Source organism: Pinus tabuliformis, chromosome 2_2 (genome assembly GCF_031772625.1).
Source record: "Pinus tabuliformis cultivar Carrire ecotype Pingquan chromosome 2_2, CPIR1, whole genome shotgun sequence".
Lineage (NCBI taxonomy): Eukaryota > Viridiplantae > Streptophyta > Pinopsida > Pinales > Pinaceae > Pinus > Pinus tabuliformis.
The window spans coordinates 1,147,744,850-1,147,762,080 of NC_142300.1; positions in this window are offsets into that span (position 1 = coordinate 1,147,744,850).

A 17,231-nucleotide genomic window follows, 5' to 3' on the forward strand; every position below is an offset into this window, starting at 1 on the left:
TCACATGCACATTTAGCACTTTGATCTTCACCTCCTTATATAGTTATAGCCTTACCCAATACCATGGGTGAAACCCTTAGTTATGTCAATGGTATTCTTTGACGGGATCAATATTCGTTGACGTGCTCATTACTATATGCCAATACCATGGTAAAGACCCATGGTGTTTAGAAAAACCATGGTGCAAAATTTGTACACGACTTTGCTTCACCAAACCTGCATGTATACGTGACTTGACCTTGACAAACCTGCATATAGATCTTCAAATATTCACCTTTATCAAACTTTTGATTCTAATCTATAAACATTTTTCCCATTTGTTCCATCACTCTATCACCTCTGAATTTACCTATGGATTCATCTAGTTACCATATACTTATTATTTTACAAGTGAGTTTCCATCAAGGACAACACATGTATCATAATGTTGCCAATCTCCCCCTTTGGACTTGATGGAAACCATGTTGGTGTTGATCACCTCAACCTGTAGAAATCTATTAAATACATTAAATAACCAAACTTGTAGAAACTTGTTAGATACATCAAATAAATGATTTCAAACACCAAGATACTCTCCCCCTTTGAAATCAAGGGTAAAGAGCGGACCAAAGCTCCCTCTTGGGATCTGATTTGCACTTAATTGTCCATTCTCCCCCCGAGCACATGTTGAATATTCAAAAATATTTTCAAATCAAGAACATGACTCTATAACTCAATTGAGTATGACCTTCCTATCGCTAACGACTCATACTTACATCATTCACCTAACCAAGTGGGGATACATATTTGACTCAACCTATGACTAAGTATACCACATACATATTTTCATATATATCTGCTATCAACTCATCCTTTTGACCTTATCAAGATCAACTTTTTCTTTTTCCTCAGTAGAAAAAGCCATAATCTATGTTCATCAAAACATAGTGTTTCATGAATCAACCAAGCATATGCCATATCTCCAAGAAGTAATGGATATATCTTCATTAAACCATTCACATCATACCATACACATGTGAAAGCACCATAGTCATCATCCATGACCACAACATCATCATCAAATCATCGTAGAAAGAACTGCATGTATTTCCATAACAACCCTCAATATATCAAACATGTATCATCACTAGGGAGTTTTCTAACATCCCACATATGATAAGCATCAACCATGATAATCAACATATGTGAGAACCAAGCCTATCATCATAAAGTAAGATAGGGAGAATTATTCATGATTCCTTATTGTCATCATTATGTGACTAAGTAATCCATGTCTCCAAATGAAACCTACTATAACACCATTCTCTTGGCCAATTTTCTTCATACAAGAAGATATTTTATACCAACATCATTTACCAATATGCAACTTAAGTAATCATCCATGTGATCCTTATCTATAATGTATCCATCATATAGATAGCAATATGTATCTAGCTTCTCATCAATGAGAAAAGAAAACCATGAGCTCACAATCATTTGTCAAACTTTCTTGATACCATTAAAAGAAACAATCCTCAAACAATATACCATGTGAGAGCCAAGAAATATAGGAATCCTCATCCATAACTGTACCATATAAAATTTATGCATTTTTGAATGCATGATGACAACAACATAAAAATAATGAGTGACACTTATCATAAATAATGAAGTTGTGTACTCAATCTTTGTTTTTCTCCTTGAACTTATGAAGATCACCATGTAAGAAACATAACATATGTACTATATGCATCATCAAAACAATCATCCATAAATCTTATCAGTAGCATCAAAACAACTATGTGGCTCAACCAATATGAGTATCATTTGTGATTTCATCATAGGAAACCCATGACCATAGCATAGCATGATGCATCATCACCATTGATAAGCATCATTACGTACCAAGGAATTCTAAATCAAACATAATGCCAACAATGCATTATTAGAGGCATAGAAAATACTCCCCCTGAACCTGTGCTAATTGTTCACTATCAGATCTGATCATTTCATATATTAGTAAGAATCATCAAGGCATCATCATCAACCAGTTATACATCAAGTCATCAACAACTTATGAGGGCCAAAAGCACTTCTAAATAACATCAACATACTATAATCATCAACCATCAAAACAGAAAAGACAATTGAAAATTGTAGGAACCATATCAGACCCTTTTCCTTACTCTGTGCCATTGTTTCTTCATCAAACCAAAATATACGCAACTGTGCAGTTTAGAACTCACGTATACACGTAACTTGTCTTCATAAGATCTGCGTATAGAAAGTGAAATACTGAAATTTCATACTTTCAGCTCCCCCTGAGTCTGTTCTAACTGTACCTGGTCCTAGAACTTTTGCTAAAGCATTAGTTCCAAGAATAACGTTATGATGATGGTTCTTCATGAGAGACTCCATTTTACTCTTATCTCCAGCCATGTGATGAGAACATCCACTATCTATGTACCATTCATCTTCATCTTCGAATGAGCAGAAAGCAAGACCACACCTTATCTATTCTTCCTTTTCTTGCTTATTGGTGGATCCATCTTTTTCAGATTTTCTGATATAAATGTTCTTATTTGGTTTCTTACCATATTGTCTACGGTGATCCATAGAATTGTTCCTACATTCTTTTGCTACATGCCTAAACTTGTTACAATCATAACATCTTATATGTTTCATATTCCTTCTATTGCAATCAATGACTTTGTGACCAAACATATTGAAATAAAAAAAATATCCCTTAAAGTACCTGGAAGCTGATGATATTTCTGTGAGATAGTTATTAGCTTGAAACATTATACTTCTGCAACTAGCTACAACATGTCCAAAATTATGACATATATAACATTCAACATTATTGATTAGAGGAAAAAATTGATTAACACTTATACAGTTAGGAGTAAATGATTTCCTTTGAAGACTTTCTTTCCTTGGTTGTTGATGGGGTTGACTTCTTATCTCCTTGTTGAGCATTTCAGATTTTGCATTAGAATTCCTTACCTCAGCTTGTGAGCTAGATTCACCTTTAACAGTTTCATGAAAAACAAGACCAGATTTGATGGAAAGAGACCTTTGACTACTAAGAATATTATCCAAAATCTTAGTACTATCTTGAAATTGCAAAAGTTTATCATTTTCTTCTAATTTACCTTTTAGGATATTTACCTCAACCTGATATTTCTTTTCCTTTTCTAGATACTGCTTCTTCATGATTTCTTCAACCTTTCTTCCTTCCTCCACTTGTTGTTTTAATTTGAGAATATCATTTTCTTGTTCTTCAAATGCTTGAAGTAGTTCTTCATTCAGCTTATTTGATTTTTCAATATCTTCTTTTAGAGATAAGACCTCAACCTCAAGACCTTTACAGTAACTGGTTTTTTCTTTAAGTTCCTTGGTTGTTGTATCATTTTCATTCACTTGATTTCTTAATGATGTTACTTCATCCTGTAGCCTTTGACATTGATCTTCCTTTTCCTTGTACTGCTTCCTTATTTTGTTTCCTTCCTCAAATTGAGTTTTTAACTTGGTAATTTCTTCTTTGTAGGTATATTCCCTTTTATCAAATAGATATTTTTGATCTCTAATTGAGCCTTTTAACTTCTACTGCTATGGTCATTAGATTTATTTCAATTTTACCCATAGTAGAAAATTTATTTGTTTCATTGTCATATTCATTATATTCAATATTGCATGAACAGGGAAAGGTAACACCAGAGGACCAAAAATCAGTACCTAATAATTATTTTGCTTGATCACCTTCATTCTGGGATGATTCTGAATCTGAATATATGCTTCCAACTAATATCCAATCATCTTTATCTATGTCACTATCTCTTTGATATGTCTTCTTCTTTTGAGGTGCTTTCTTCTTTTGCTTCTTTCCCACTGTCTTGATGGATCTCCTTCAAGTGATCAAGATTCTACCAAAGGACCTACTCTAATTCCAATTGTTGGGAAAAATACTAAGAACGGGGTGAATCAATATTTTAAAAACTCACAATATTAATTTTCTTTTCTGAAACATATACACGACTTTACTGAATCCAACTCATGTATATATGCGACTATTGTAAAATAAACTAGGGTATCGTTAATAAACTTGTAAAACAACTAGTTCTTTATCTATTAAACTTATACCGGTATGTAAGAGATTTATTAGGCATTTGATAAGCAGTAAGAAGAAGAAATAATAACATAATAAAGTATCACACATAAGAAACACACATGAACACCAGGATTTATGGTGGAAACTAAATGTGGGAGAAAACCATTTGCTACTATCATCTCTGACTTCTTTTTAATATGAAGAAAAATAATTTACAATCTTGTACTGGTGCAGACTCATACCAGTATGTAGACATCCACCTACAGAAGGTTTGTATAATATTGTGTATATTGTTTTATATTGTTATATTCAAGGATACTAATGGTAATTGTTCCCCACAAGTCCCTAGATTACAAGAGGAAACCTTAGCTATATAAAAAGTTTATAACACCCGATCTTAGGCCCATAGAAACTATTTATCTCTATAATATAGGCATTGTAATTCTTAATAGATTTGAATATCATGAATTCCATAATTGTTTCAATACAATACTCAATTAGGAGTAAATACTCATGGGGAAAATAACCTCATTTGACCCCACAATTGTGTGACACATATCTAAAAAGGATCCTCTCATGATGATGTGCATATTATATATCTCTTGCATAACCCTTCAGGTGGACCCCAAGGTCCTAGGCTAGACCGAACCTTATATGTAGCCTATATTAACAACATCCTCTTGCAATGTTGATCACATTGATATACTTCCTAGGTAACCATTTAGGTGGTAATTATGGTCCCACTAATAACACTATAAGCATGTCCACAATAGAAGAAAAATAAATGACTTAATGCTAGCAATCATGTACCTCACATACACAATTGATGAAATCTTGAACCGACTTTAGGACCACATGGCTAGCCTCAATGGGAGAGTCTCACTTTTTTTTAATAAACTTAATTATCTAGGGGATAAGCATGATGGTGGTACATGTTCCATAGGTGAGGGATCTCACCATTGAAGCTCTCTTCGATATAGTTCCATCCATATGTTGCATCAATTATGTTATATATACCTTGCTTCAATACTAGTCGATACAAGAAAATTTGAGTACACAAAAAACTAATGAAATATATAATGAATAAATAATATTTTTTTATTGATGATATAAGTTACAATTAAGGGATTCGGGTGGCTTAATAAAGCCTCTTTCCCTATTTGAACATTCAAGATTGAAAAATTGTAGTCCTATATATATGAGTGTGTGTGTGTGTGTGTGTGTGTGTGTGTGTGTGTGTATCTGTGTGTGTGTATATATATATATATATATATATATATATATATATATATATATATATATATATATATATATATATCTATATCTATATATATATATATATATATATATATATATATATGTATGTATATATGTATGTATGTATGTATGTATATGTATATGTATATGTATATGTATATGTATATGTATATGTATATTTCTATATATATTTCTAGATCTATTTCTATTTCTATATCTATATCTATATCAAGAGAATGAATGACTAAATGGAATGTTATTTTCCCTCCCTATATAGAGGGTGTCACATGGAAGCCCATAATAGGAGTTTCGTATATGGATCGAAAATGTTGTTAGTGGTGGAAATGGCATAAGAAAACATCTATGGGAGACAATATCTGGAAGTAACTTTTGAAATCCCTTTTTTCTCACTTTGAAAATAACACTAATTTGTAGCATTGCTTACTAAATTGCATCAAATAGGTATGGTAGAAGAAAATATTATCCCTTTTGAAACTCAATGAACTTGAGGGCTCTCTAGAATTTTTCAATTTTCATTATATTGAAAATGTTCTAAATAAGGGTCATGTAGTCATTATTACACAATTCAATTCCATTGGGGTCCTTGGAGATTCTCCCTAGTATGTTCATTCTTACTTGTAGTTGGTTTCATACAAACACCAATAGATCTTGAAACAACCTGATGACTACCACTGTCATGTTGTGAGAATGGTCATATAATTTCATTAATTCCAAGTAGCCAATGGCCTAATGTACAACATATCATTATCCTTTTGCATAGAAAACTGAGATAGAAATTATCATTAAGGAGTTTTTTGGATCTAGTGTTCACCATTCTAGTATTAGCCCTTACTCCTCTTACATAGTTGTGATTCTTAAAAAGGAATGCCTCGGTGCATGTTTGAATACTTCTTAGATGAGCTACATGGACCATAATTATTTTCTAAAATTGATCTTTGTTTGGGTTATCATGAATATGAATGAAGGAAGCATATATTGCAAAAACTACTTTCTACACACACAAAGAAAATTATGATTCTTTGATGATGGCCTTAGTATTTACAATGCACTATCCACTTTTGACAACCTCATTAAAAAAAATATTTCAACCCCATTCTACCCAATTTATTCGTAAACTACCATAGATATTTGAATGGATAGTCAATCACAATAGGCCTGATAAAATTATGCTTAAAACCCGAAATATCATTATGAAGGTTTATTTCTCCTTAGATATTTGGATCTATAAATTACTTTCTACTACATATGCATGCAAATTATAATTATGAAAAAAATATAGAACAATGAAATAAAACTCACATACCAAAAACTAACACAATATATAACCTAGGACACCCTTTTGTATGGAAACCCATCTCGAAGGTGAAGTCATTATGCTCTCTTTCTTTAAATGGAAAATGGATGTGAGCATAAATAAGTGAATACTATGGCCCATGGGTGTTGCAATACACAATTCCTCATTGTTTTCTCTCTCCCTATCCACTCTTGGATACTCTTATCATATATGGAACAAAATGCACTCAAATAGAATCGAACTTTTTTTCCTCTTAGTGGCTCGGTTATAGCATAACTTGATAGCCTAATATTGGTTAGGTTTGACTCCTTAACTCTTAATTAGAGTTATGATATTGACTCTTCTGGAGTATTATTCATCATGATCACATGGCTATCTCTTTTTCCATGAATAATGGGGAATGATGTGGCATTCTCTCAAATTATGGTGGTCAAATAAGAAAGTCAACTTCTGAGTGGCATAGCTTTTGCATACAAACTCTGATTGAGGTGATTATTTCACTATTGTAAAGGTATGTGTGTTTAGAATATCCAAAATAGGTGTTATATTTCAGAAGAAAAATATTTATCCAAAAATTCCATTTTATGCCTCAAACTAATCCTAGAAGGTTGCATACCCCAATTTGTCAAATTGGGTCCCGTTAATAAAAATTGTCCTATGAGCCAATTCCTCCATGTTTTCCACTCTAAAAGAATATATATGGATGAAAAACATTATAATTATTCAATAAAGGTCACAACTCCCCTTTTTTGGAAGGATTTTGGTCCCTAGAAGCTTATATTGAATGAGGTAAGGAAATGTTTCATCCACATTCTCTTGGGTGTACCATTTAGATTTACCTTGAAGCTATCCCTTCAACCCAATATTCCAAAGGTCATGCTACCTTGTTTTGTAGTTCTAAGCCTCTTATGAATTTTTTTTATCTTTTGTTAAATCTTCTTGAGCAACTGATGCTAAATCCTCTACAGAAGGAAGGACTTATTCCTCTTCTTGGTCTAGCATGGAAGGCTAATATGGTTTCATATTCTCTACAACCACCACTAAGTAAATGTGCATGTATGTGGGTAGAATAATTATATATGTGTTATCTCCCATATTTTCCAATATCTCAAATGGACTATATCAAAGAGAATTGTTTTCTTACCTGTATCATGTGGCCTCTCCTTATTCAATTGTAACCACACTTTGTCTCCTACCTTGAAGGAATTCTCTATTGTGTGTTTATTATACATGGCCTTATATTCTTCTTGTGACATTTTTAGTGTCTCCTATACCTATATATGGATATACTTGATCTTGTCAAAAAAAAAGCATCCCTTAAGGAAACCCAAGTAAGATCCTCCCTCACTCCTACTTGCTGCCCATATGTAATACCAAAACATGAAGCTGGAAAATACCTAGAAAAAAAATCAAATGGGGACTTACTAGTAGTATTGTGGAGTTCTCTATTATAATAGTGTTATATATATACCATATTTTCATCCCAAGTCTTCAAATGCTTCTGATTGTAACCACTCAAAAGTTGCACCAAATTCCTATTGACCATTCTTTTCTACCCATCCGTCTATGGATGGAATGTTCTATACATCTCCAACTTTGTGTCCATCTTCTCCCACAATTTCATTTAAAACACGCAAAGAAACCTTGTTTCCTTATCTAAAATTATACTCCTCAATATCCCAAACTGCACCTAAACTTGTTCAAAGAACAATTTTGCTACTTCTTGTTCATTGATGGTCTTTTTATAGGGTATTGGAACAAAAAAATTGTTGAACCTATCAATTACAATGAATAGGTAGTCATGTCCCTTCCTAGTTGTTGTAAAAACTCCCATAAAGTCCTCTGGAATTCTTTCACAAGGATGAGTGGTTACAAGTAAGGGGTGAGATAGATTATATTTCTTGTCACTAGGCTTTTTTGTAAAACAAAGCATGCATCCTCTTATGGACTTAGCTACATATTCTTGCACCTTGGGCTAAAACACATACCTCTGTAAGTTGTCAACTATCTTCCCTACACCAAATTTCCTTGCAACCTTGGAGGTGTAAGCCTCTCTAATCAGATATAGTTGCTCAACTTTAGGAACACACAATATATCCATCCTATAGAGCAACCCATCCTTAAGGTTGGAGCCAATTGTGTTTTCACCATAATGCACATGAATATAGCTCTACAACTACTGAAACAACTCCCTAAATTCATCATCCTCTAAATAAGCATCTCTATATTCATCATGATGAATATATCCATGTGCATAAGAGTTCCCAAAGTTGTGATATTTGATGTGGGTGGCCTTGAAATCATGTAATCCAGCTTGTTTGTGTTGCATATATCTTATACCTGATCATGAAATGAAATTGTTTTACAGACCCCATACACTTATAATTTCTACTACGTTGTAGCTTATTCTGGTCCTATAGGTATTGGAGTGACTAGTGATTGGTGTGGATTAATATATCCTTTCCCATCAGATATTGTTTCCACTTATTCATAGTTTGCACCAAGGAAAAGAGCTCCTTTTTGTAGGTAGGGTAGCTAAAAATTTCTCCATTAAATACTTTAGAATGGCAGAATACAAGTCTTCCTTCCTACAACAATAAAGGTCCCATAGCATACCCACTCACAGTTGTATCCACTTCAAAGGGATATTGCAAGTTGATAATGCTAGAACTGGTGTTATACTAATCCTCTTATTTAACTGCTCAAATTCATTTTATTAACCCTTTCCACTTTAGAAACTCTTGTTACTTATTGTTATGGAATGGAGTGTGTTAGGTCTCTATAATACTAGTGTAACCCCCATATTGTTATTATTGTGCCCCGTAGAATTCCACTATTGTTATTGTTGAGCCCTTACATTATTATTGTAATGTAGACCCTAATTATATTCTGACCCTTTAAACTCCTATATATAACAAGGAGGTCTTGTCAATTGAATCATCCAAGAATTGTTCATTTATGTGATGTAAAGGGAGGTTTTCCCCATCAAGTGGGCTATTATATAGTGGTTGATCTGTCTTTTCTTATGTTTTTGTGTTATTTTTATTTAGATACATAACATTTGGTATCAGAGCCCTTGATCCTAAGGTTTTTCTACTTCAAACGGGTCATTGTTGGATTTTCGTTATAACATTTTTTCTGTTAATATTCAAGCCATGGAATTGTTAACATGTGGAGATGAATTATGTTTGAACATCTGGTTATAATTTTAGACCTTGGTTCACTATATTTTCATAGATATGGTCCAAGGAAGTTAAGGTTTTTGTATGCTCCAGAATTCAGTCTCAAACAAGTGTCCCACGGAAAATTGTCATAACTTTCACTTCAAGCATCAGATTTTAATACCATAAAAGGTGACTGAATTACATAGAATATAGTATTTTTTATATAGGTTTCAAGGCCGAAGGTTGAAATAATGACATGTGGTATCACATACAAGTTCGCTCTACTGAACCAATCCATAATCAAGTCATTATGGGAGATTTGGCATAACATTATCTTGAAGAAACCAATCTTATTATGACTTATGGAAATGGAAAGAAGACGTAGAGATATATATTAAAATGTAATTCCAGATATTTGGTGGCACAAGAATAGGGACCCAATAGTTTCAAGTTCAACTAGATCTACAAGCTCAAAATCAAGCTCTTAAAAGGTGTGTATTTTTAAATTTGCATAAATTTTGTTTGAAAAATCAGTTTGAAGTGATTCAAAGGGAATAGTGAAGCATATATATCATTAATTGGTTCCAAAATTCCTCCCAAAAGAAAAAATTCTACACATATTAAGCCCTTAGAAAGCTAAAATATCACATATGAAGAAGAAGAAAAAATGTAATGTGATATATCAAAATTATGAGACCAAGTGCAGAAAAGAGAAACCAAATATGAAATGAAAGTGATGATGAATGGTTTAAAATCATAAATAAAAAAGGACATAAAATAATACATAAAAGGGGACATGGAAGGTTTGAAGGAAGGTTTGACAAAGTTGCTACAAGAAAGTTTTCCTAGTGGTGACAAGGTATTCCATGAAAGTCATGATGAGAAAAAAAGGAATATGATCATAGTTTTAGAGACTCTAACTTTGGGTTGAAGACCAACCATATTCCAAAGATCGACATGAGGATGTTTAATGGTAGGGATACAATAACATGGATTACTACAAATGGAGCAGTTCTTTGATATACACGATGTGCAACACACACAAAAGGTACGCATTGCATCTTTACATTTAGAACTCAATCATTTTTTCTAATGGATGGATTTGCTGACGTAGGCAAGGCCTACATTACCCAGGATCTTTAATCTCTGTGCATATCTATATGCATCTAAGTTTTTACTTTCATCAAAAACTCCAATTACTGGCAATCTCACAACTGCACCATTTTACATGCGAAAGTTTATCTTTCATGTGGTTCAAAACCATTCACCATTGGTCTTATACTTTCATTAATGGCATCATATATGGAATAATCTCAAATGCAATATTCATCAGCATGTAAATTCATAACCTTTGAAGCCTTCCATTTATAACCCAATGACTCAAATCATTCAAATGCTCATCAACCCCGAACTTCGTTTTAATAACTTCATTCATTATTTCCATTTAAAATCATCCTTTAGATATGACTGGATTCAATCAAGAAAATGAACTTATGCTTTTCAACCTCAAGTGGACATGGCAAACAACACCAATATCATTTGAATGCACAAAATTACATGTTTCAACTAATCAAAGCACCAAATATATGCGCGCCCTCTTCCCTTTCAGTGTACCCAGCGGTCTCAATTCAATTTCAATATTTCCAGTTGACTTTACCAAGAAATTCAATTTGTCTCCATACATTCTTAACATATTTATTTAATTGAGAGAGTGATGCTGTTCATACCTGTACACGTTGTCTCAAGAGCGATGTGGCATAATATTCTTGCCCCAATATCAACTGAAGACTTTAAGTCCTCCTTCCCAACGTTCATGCTATCAAAACATAATTGGTTAATCCCATACAAATCTGTGCTTTGCTTGAGAGTTATCAACGCTGTGTTGTTACAGTTTCACAACACATCCTGCCTTTAACATTTTCACTGATCCTTAATTCAAAACTCAACACATAAATACATTTGCCAATTAAATGCTCTACCTGCGTTAAGTTTGTTCACGTCATCTGCATCACGTTTCAACATCTCCACATTATCAATTGAAAATTATTGCATCAATTCTCCATGCTGCCCAGTGTTTAATGCCTTCTGCACCTGCACTGCCCAGTGTTTAACGCCTTCTGCAACAGATTCAAATCACATTAAAATTACCTCTGTTCCTCTTACAACTTGCTTTTGAATCACTGCATTTTAAACTCAGATCTATGCCCTTCACAAATCGATTCCATAATTGAAGACTTATTGCCCTCGTTTTCCCACATTGACCGGATAATTAAACTTTATTATGGCTTCTGCAAGCAATCTTTTTTTGTGACAATCAATTCATGTAAGATTAGAATTCAAAACCAAGTGCCCACGGAATATCGATCCATGTACATAGCCAGAACGATTCACAATTTAATCAACACAGTGTCAATGCTTGCTCTGTGTTCATTGCTACGCAAACTACTTTGCCAATTTACCACTCTAATCAGAGTATTTCACAACAATTTAAAATTGTAATTAATTGGATTTCAAACAGAGTTTTAATCACAACTCTGCGCCTTTTTCAGCGCTTCCAACAAATTGCAGATCGATATAAATTCCATCAACATACTTAATCGATTTCTGCAGATAGCAATTTTAATATGGGTCCACTAATTGACATAGAACAGTGCTTTCAATACAATTATTCACACAGAGAACGCAGGCTTAATTTTATGTTAGACATTTCCATCATTCGCATTTCCAGCGCAGTCAATAACATTAGTCGGCTTTTCATTAATGCATTCAATCTTCATCACTTTCTGAATTTAATTTGTAATATAAAACTTGAGAGTGAGATATAAAATCGAATCTCTATTCCACAGATACATCCAATTCATTTCAACCTAATTTTGTTTTATTCATTGAACACATGAATCCAATCTCACACAAACTCAATACTGGACATACAGTAAAAAATCAAAGCCTGTATTGACACACAAAATACTTACAATACAGTCCTTTCCTAGGCCTGATTTCCAATAATTTGGCCCTTTACAATTGCTGAAGGCTTACAGCCCTGTTGTTCAAGCCTCCTCTCAATCTCACACTCTCCAACTATCTCAATGTATTTTCCTCTCAAACCACTTCCTATTTACACAATTTTAAAAATTGATCTAATTAAATGCTCATTCCCCTTATTATCTCAACAAATCCCCAAATCTCTCAACATCCCTAAAAGATAGATTCTCATCCCTAAAACTTAGAAACTAATTCCAACTTAGGCTCCCTCATTAATTCTAAATAATCTATAAACTAATTTCTCTCACATTTACAATTTCTCACAAATAATTAGTTAATCACTCAAAATAATATTAATATTTACATGAAATTTTAATATTTCTTCAAACATGAAACCCCCTAGCTTAGGTAAAATACAAGGTGTTTTTCGGAGATGATGCTCCTGCATCAGACTCCCCATGTAAGAAAATTCATGACCACCTGGTCATAAGTCTGGATATTTCCTCCATTTAATTTTGTAATCTTTCTTTGCTTGTCAATTGCTTTACTGTTGTTGTTATCTGCTGTTGTCCTCCAGGCTTCCATATTTTGTGCTGTAGTGCTCCACTTTCTCTGCTCTTGCAATCTTTCGCTGTCTTTCTCTTGTTGTCTTTCCTTTTCTTTCTTGCTGCTAGCCTCTTCTGGGATTATTTCATCATCAGTCTTCTAATACTTTAAATCTCTCGGTCCAATAAATCTCCCGGTTGCTGATTTCTAGCTGTCTGTTGAGCTAAGATGGCTTGCTCAGTTTTTACTTTCTCTATCTGTACTGTCACTTGCTAACTTCTTGCTTCTATGCTTGTTTTTGTTTTGACTGCCACTCGATCATCCATGCCCTCTTGTCTTCTGGAACAGAAAACTTCTTCTTCCTTCATTTGACTGCTCAACTGAGTCAAATGTTCTGCAACAATACCTGCATTCACAAAACACTTATTAGAATAAAAATCAGAAGGCATCAGTTCCTTGTCCTCCTTTGCCAACACTTCAGTATGCTGTTCTGAATTCTCCTCCACTATCAGCACATCAGTATGCTGATTCTCTTTGCCCAAAGAATCCTCTGAAGAATTTTCAAGACTGTCAACCAGTCTTTCTCTCACATCATCTGCTTCCATGATATCTTTCTGCACTCATTCACTGTACTGAACTCTTCCTTCTGCCATCTCCTTGTCATACACCGAATTCTTCAACAAATATTCTAGCAATGCAATTTCTCTGTGACATTGTTGAAGCATAACATCACCATCACTTACAGTCCCTGCATTCATACACAACTTGTCAGTTTGAAAACTACAAGTCTCAACAACTTTAATCGTCGGTTCATATACCAGCTCTTCCAGCTGATCATCTTCTTCATTCACATGAACTTCCTCTTGTATTGTAATAGCAAAATCATAACTACTTTCTTCTTTAAAGTACTTATCTCCCAAGAGATTCTTTTCCATGCTTATGACAGTTTCACAAGATTTTGCATCCTCTTCAACAAAACCTGTAATCACATCACAACTATCAGCTATAAAAACACAAGAGTTCACATTATCCAGTTGATCTGGATCTGCCTAGTAATTCAAGAAATCATCAATGATCTCCTCCTCTATTTGATCAATGGAAACCTCCTCTTCCAACTCAGCTGCTCTGAGTTGCGTACACTTCAACTGTACATCCATCATCTGCTCGAGCTTCTTCAGCTCTTCCATTAACTGCATGTTTATCGGTCAATCTCTTTTCTGTTGTAGCTTCTGCCACTTCACTTTCTTTCCCTTCAGTGGAAAGATCCATCCTCTATTCTGGTTTTCTTGCTCTTGCAACCATTCTTCTAGTACCTGCAATTGTACCTTTATTACTGCAATCTCTCTTTCTTGAACTTCTGCAATCATCTCATCTCTGTGGCATTCCTCTAAACCTCTTCTCTGATCCTCCATGATCATCTTCTCCATGAGTTTCTCACTCACCATGAGTTGTACTAGCCTTTACGACAACAATCTCTTCTGTTGTCACTTACCTCACCAAGCTCTCCTCACTCAGTCTTTTGGTAAGTACTTGGTTCACTGCTTCTGGAACTTTTTGAGAACTTTCCTCTGCTCTCTCTCTGGGCTATCTCTTCAACTCACCTTCTTCTTCAGGACACTGCAATTGTCCTCCTTATCCAGCCTTTAGCTGAATGCCAGGTTCACTGCCATCATCTTCTCTGCAACTATAAACTCTCATCACAAATTTCAAATCAGAAAAATCATCTCACCTCTTAAGATCTTGCATGATCTTTTCCTCCCTGCAATCTTGTTCACTTGTGTAGTTTGCATATCAAATTTAAAACTCTGATCTTCCTTTCATCATTCATCATACAGTCAAAAATACATTTCAGTTTTCAATAAAACCTTCTCGTCCTCATTCAGAAAATAAACATTTTTCAATTCAACAGAGCCAAGCTCTGATACCAAAAATGACGCAGGCAGGGCCTGCATTACCCAGGATCTTTAATCTCTGTGCATATCTGTATGCATCTAAGTTTTTACTTTAATCAAAAACTCCAATTACTGGCAATCTCACAACTGCACCATTTTACATGCGGAAGTTTATCTTTCATGTGGTTCAAAACCATTCACCATTGGTCTCATACTTTCATTAACTCCATCATATATGGAATAATCTCAAATGCAATATTCATTAGCATGCAAATTCATAACCTTTGAAGCCTTCCATTTATAACCCAATGACTCAAATCATTCAAATGCTCATCAACCCCGAACTTTGTTTTAGTAACTTCATTCATTATTTCCATTTAAAATCATCCTTTAGATATGACTGGATTCAATCAAGAAAATGAACTTATGCTTTTCAACCTCAAGTGGACATGGCAAACAACACCAATATCATTTGAATGCACAAAATTACATGTTTCAACTAATCAAAGCACCAAATATATGTGCGCCCTCTTCCCTTTCAGTGTACCCAGCGGTCTCAATTCAATTTCAATATTTCCAGTTGACTTTACCAAGCAAATCAATTTGTCTCCATACATTCTTAACATATTTATTTAATTGAGAGAGTGATGTTGTTCATACCTGTACACATTGTCTCAAGAGCGATGTGGCATAATATTCTTGCCCCAATATCAACTGAAGACTTTAAGTCCTCCTTCCCAACGTTCATGCTATCAAAACATAATTGGTTAATCCCATATAAATCTGTGCTTTGCGTTGAGAGTTATCAACGCTGTGTTGTTACAGTTTCACAACACATCCTGCCTTTAACATTTTCACTGATCCTTAATTCAAAACTCAATGCATAAATACATTTGCCAATTAAATGCTCTACCTGCGTTAAGTTTGTTCATGTCATCTGCATCACGTTTCAACATCTCCACATTATCAATTGAAAATTATTGCATCAATTCTCCATGTTGCCCAGTGTTTAACGCCTTCTGCACCTGCGCTTCCCAGTGTTTAACGCCTTCTGCAACATATTCAAATCACATTAAAATTACCTATGTTCCTCTTACAACTCGCTTTTGAATCACTGCATTTTAAACTCAGATCTATGCCCTTCTCAAATCGATTCCATAATTGAAGACTTATCACCCCCGTTTTCCCACATTGACCGGATAATTAAACTTTATTATGGCTTCTGCAAGCAATCTTTTTCTATGACAATCAATTCATGTAAGATTATAATTCAAAACCGAGTGCCCACGAAATATCAATCCATGTACATAGCCAGAACGATTCACAATTCACTCAACACAGTTTCAATGCTTGCTCTATGTTCATTGCTGCGCAAACTACTTTGCCAATTTACCACTCTAATCAGAGTATTTCACAACAATTTAAAACTGTAATTAATTGGATTTCAAACAGAGTTTGAACCACGACTCTGCACCTTTTTCAGCGCTTCCAACAAATTGCAGATCGATATAAATTCCATCAACATACTTAATCGATTTCTGCAGATAGAAATTTTAATATGGGTCCACTAATTGACATAGAACAGTGCTTTCAATACAATTCTTCACACAGAGAATGCAGGCTTAATTTTATGTTAGACATTTCCATCATTCACATTTCCAGCGCAGTCAATAACATTAGTCAGCTTTTCATTAATGCATTCGATCTTCATCACTTTCTGAATTTAATTTGTAATATAAAACTTGAGAGTGAGATATAAAATTGAATATCTATTCCACAGATACATCCAATTCATTTCAACCTAATTTCGTTTTATTCATTGAACACATGAATCCAATCTCATGCAAAATCAATATTGGACATACAGTAAAAAATCAAAGCCTGTATTGACACACAAAATACTTACAATACAATCCTTTCCTAGGCCTGATTTCCAATAATTTGGCCCTTTACAATTGTTGAAGGCTTACAGCCCTGTTGTTCAA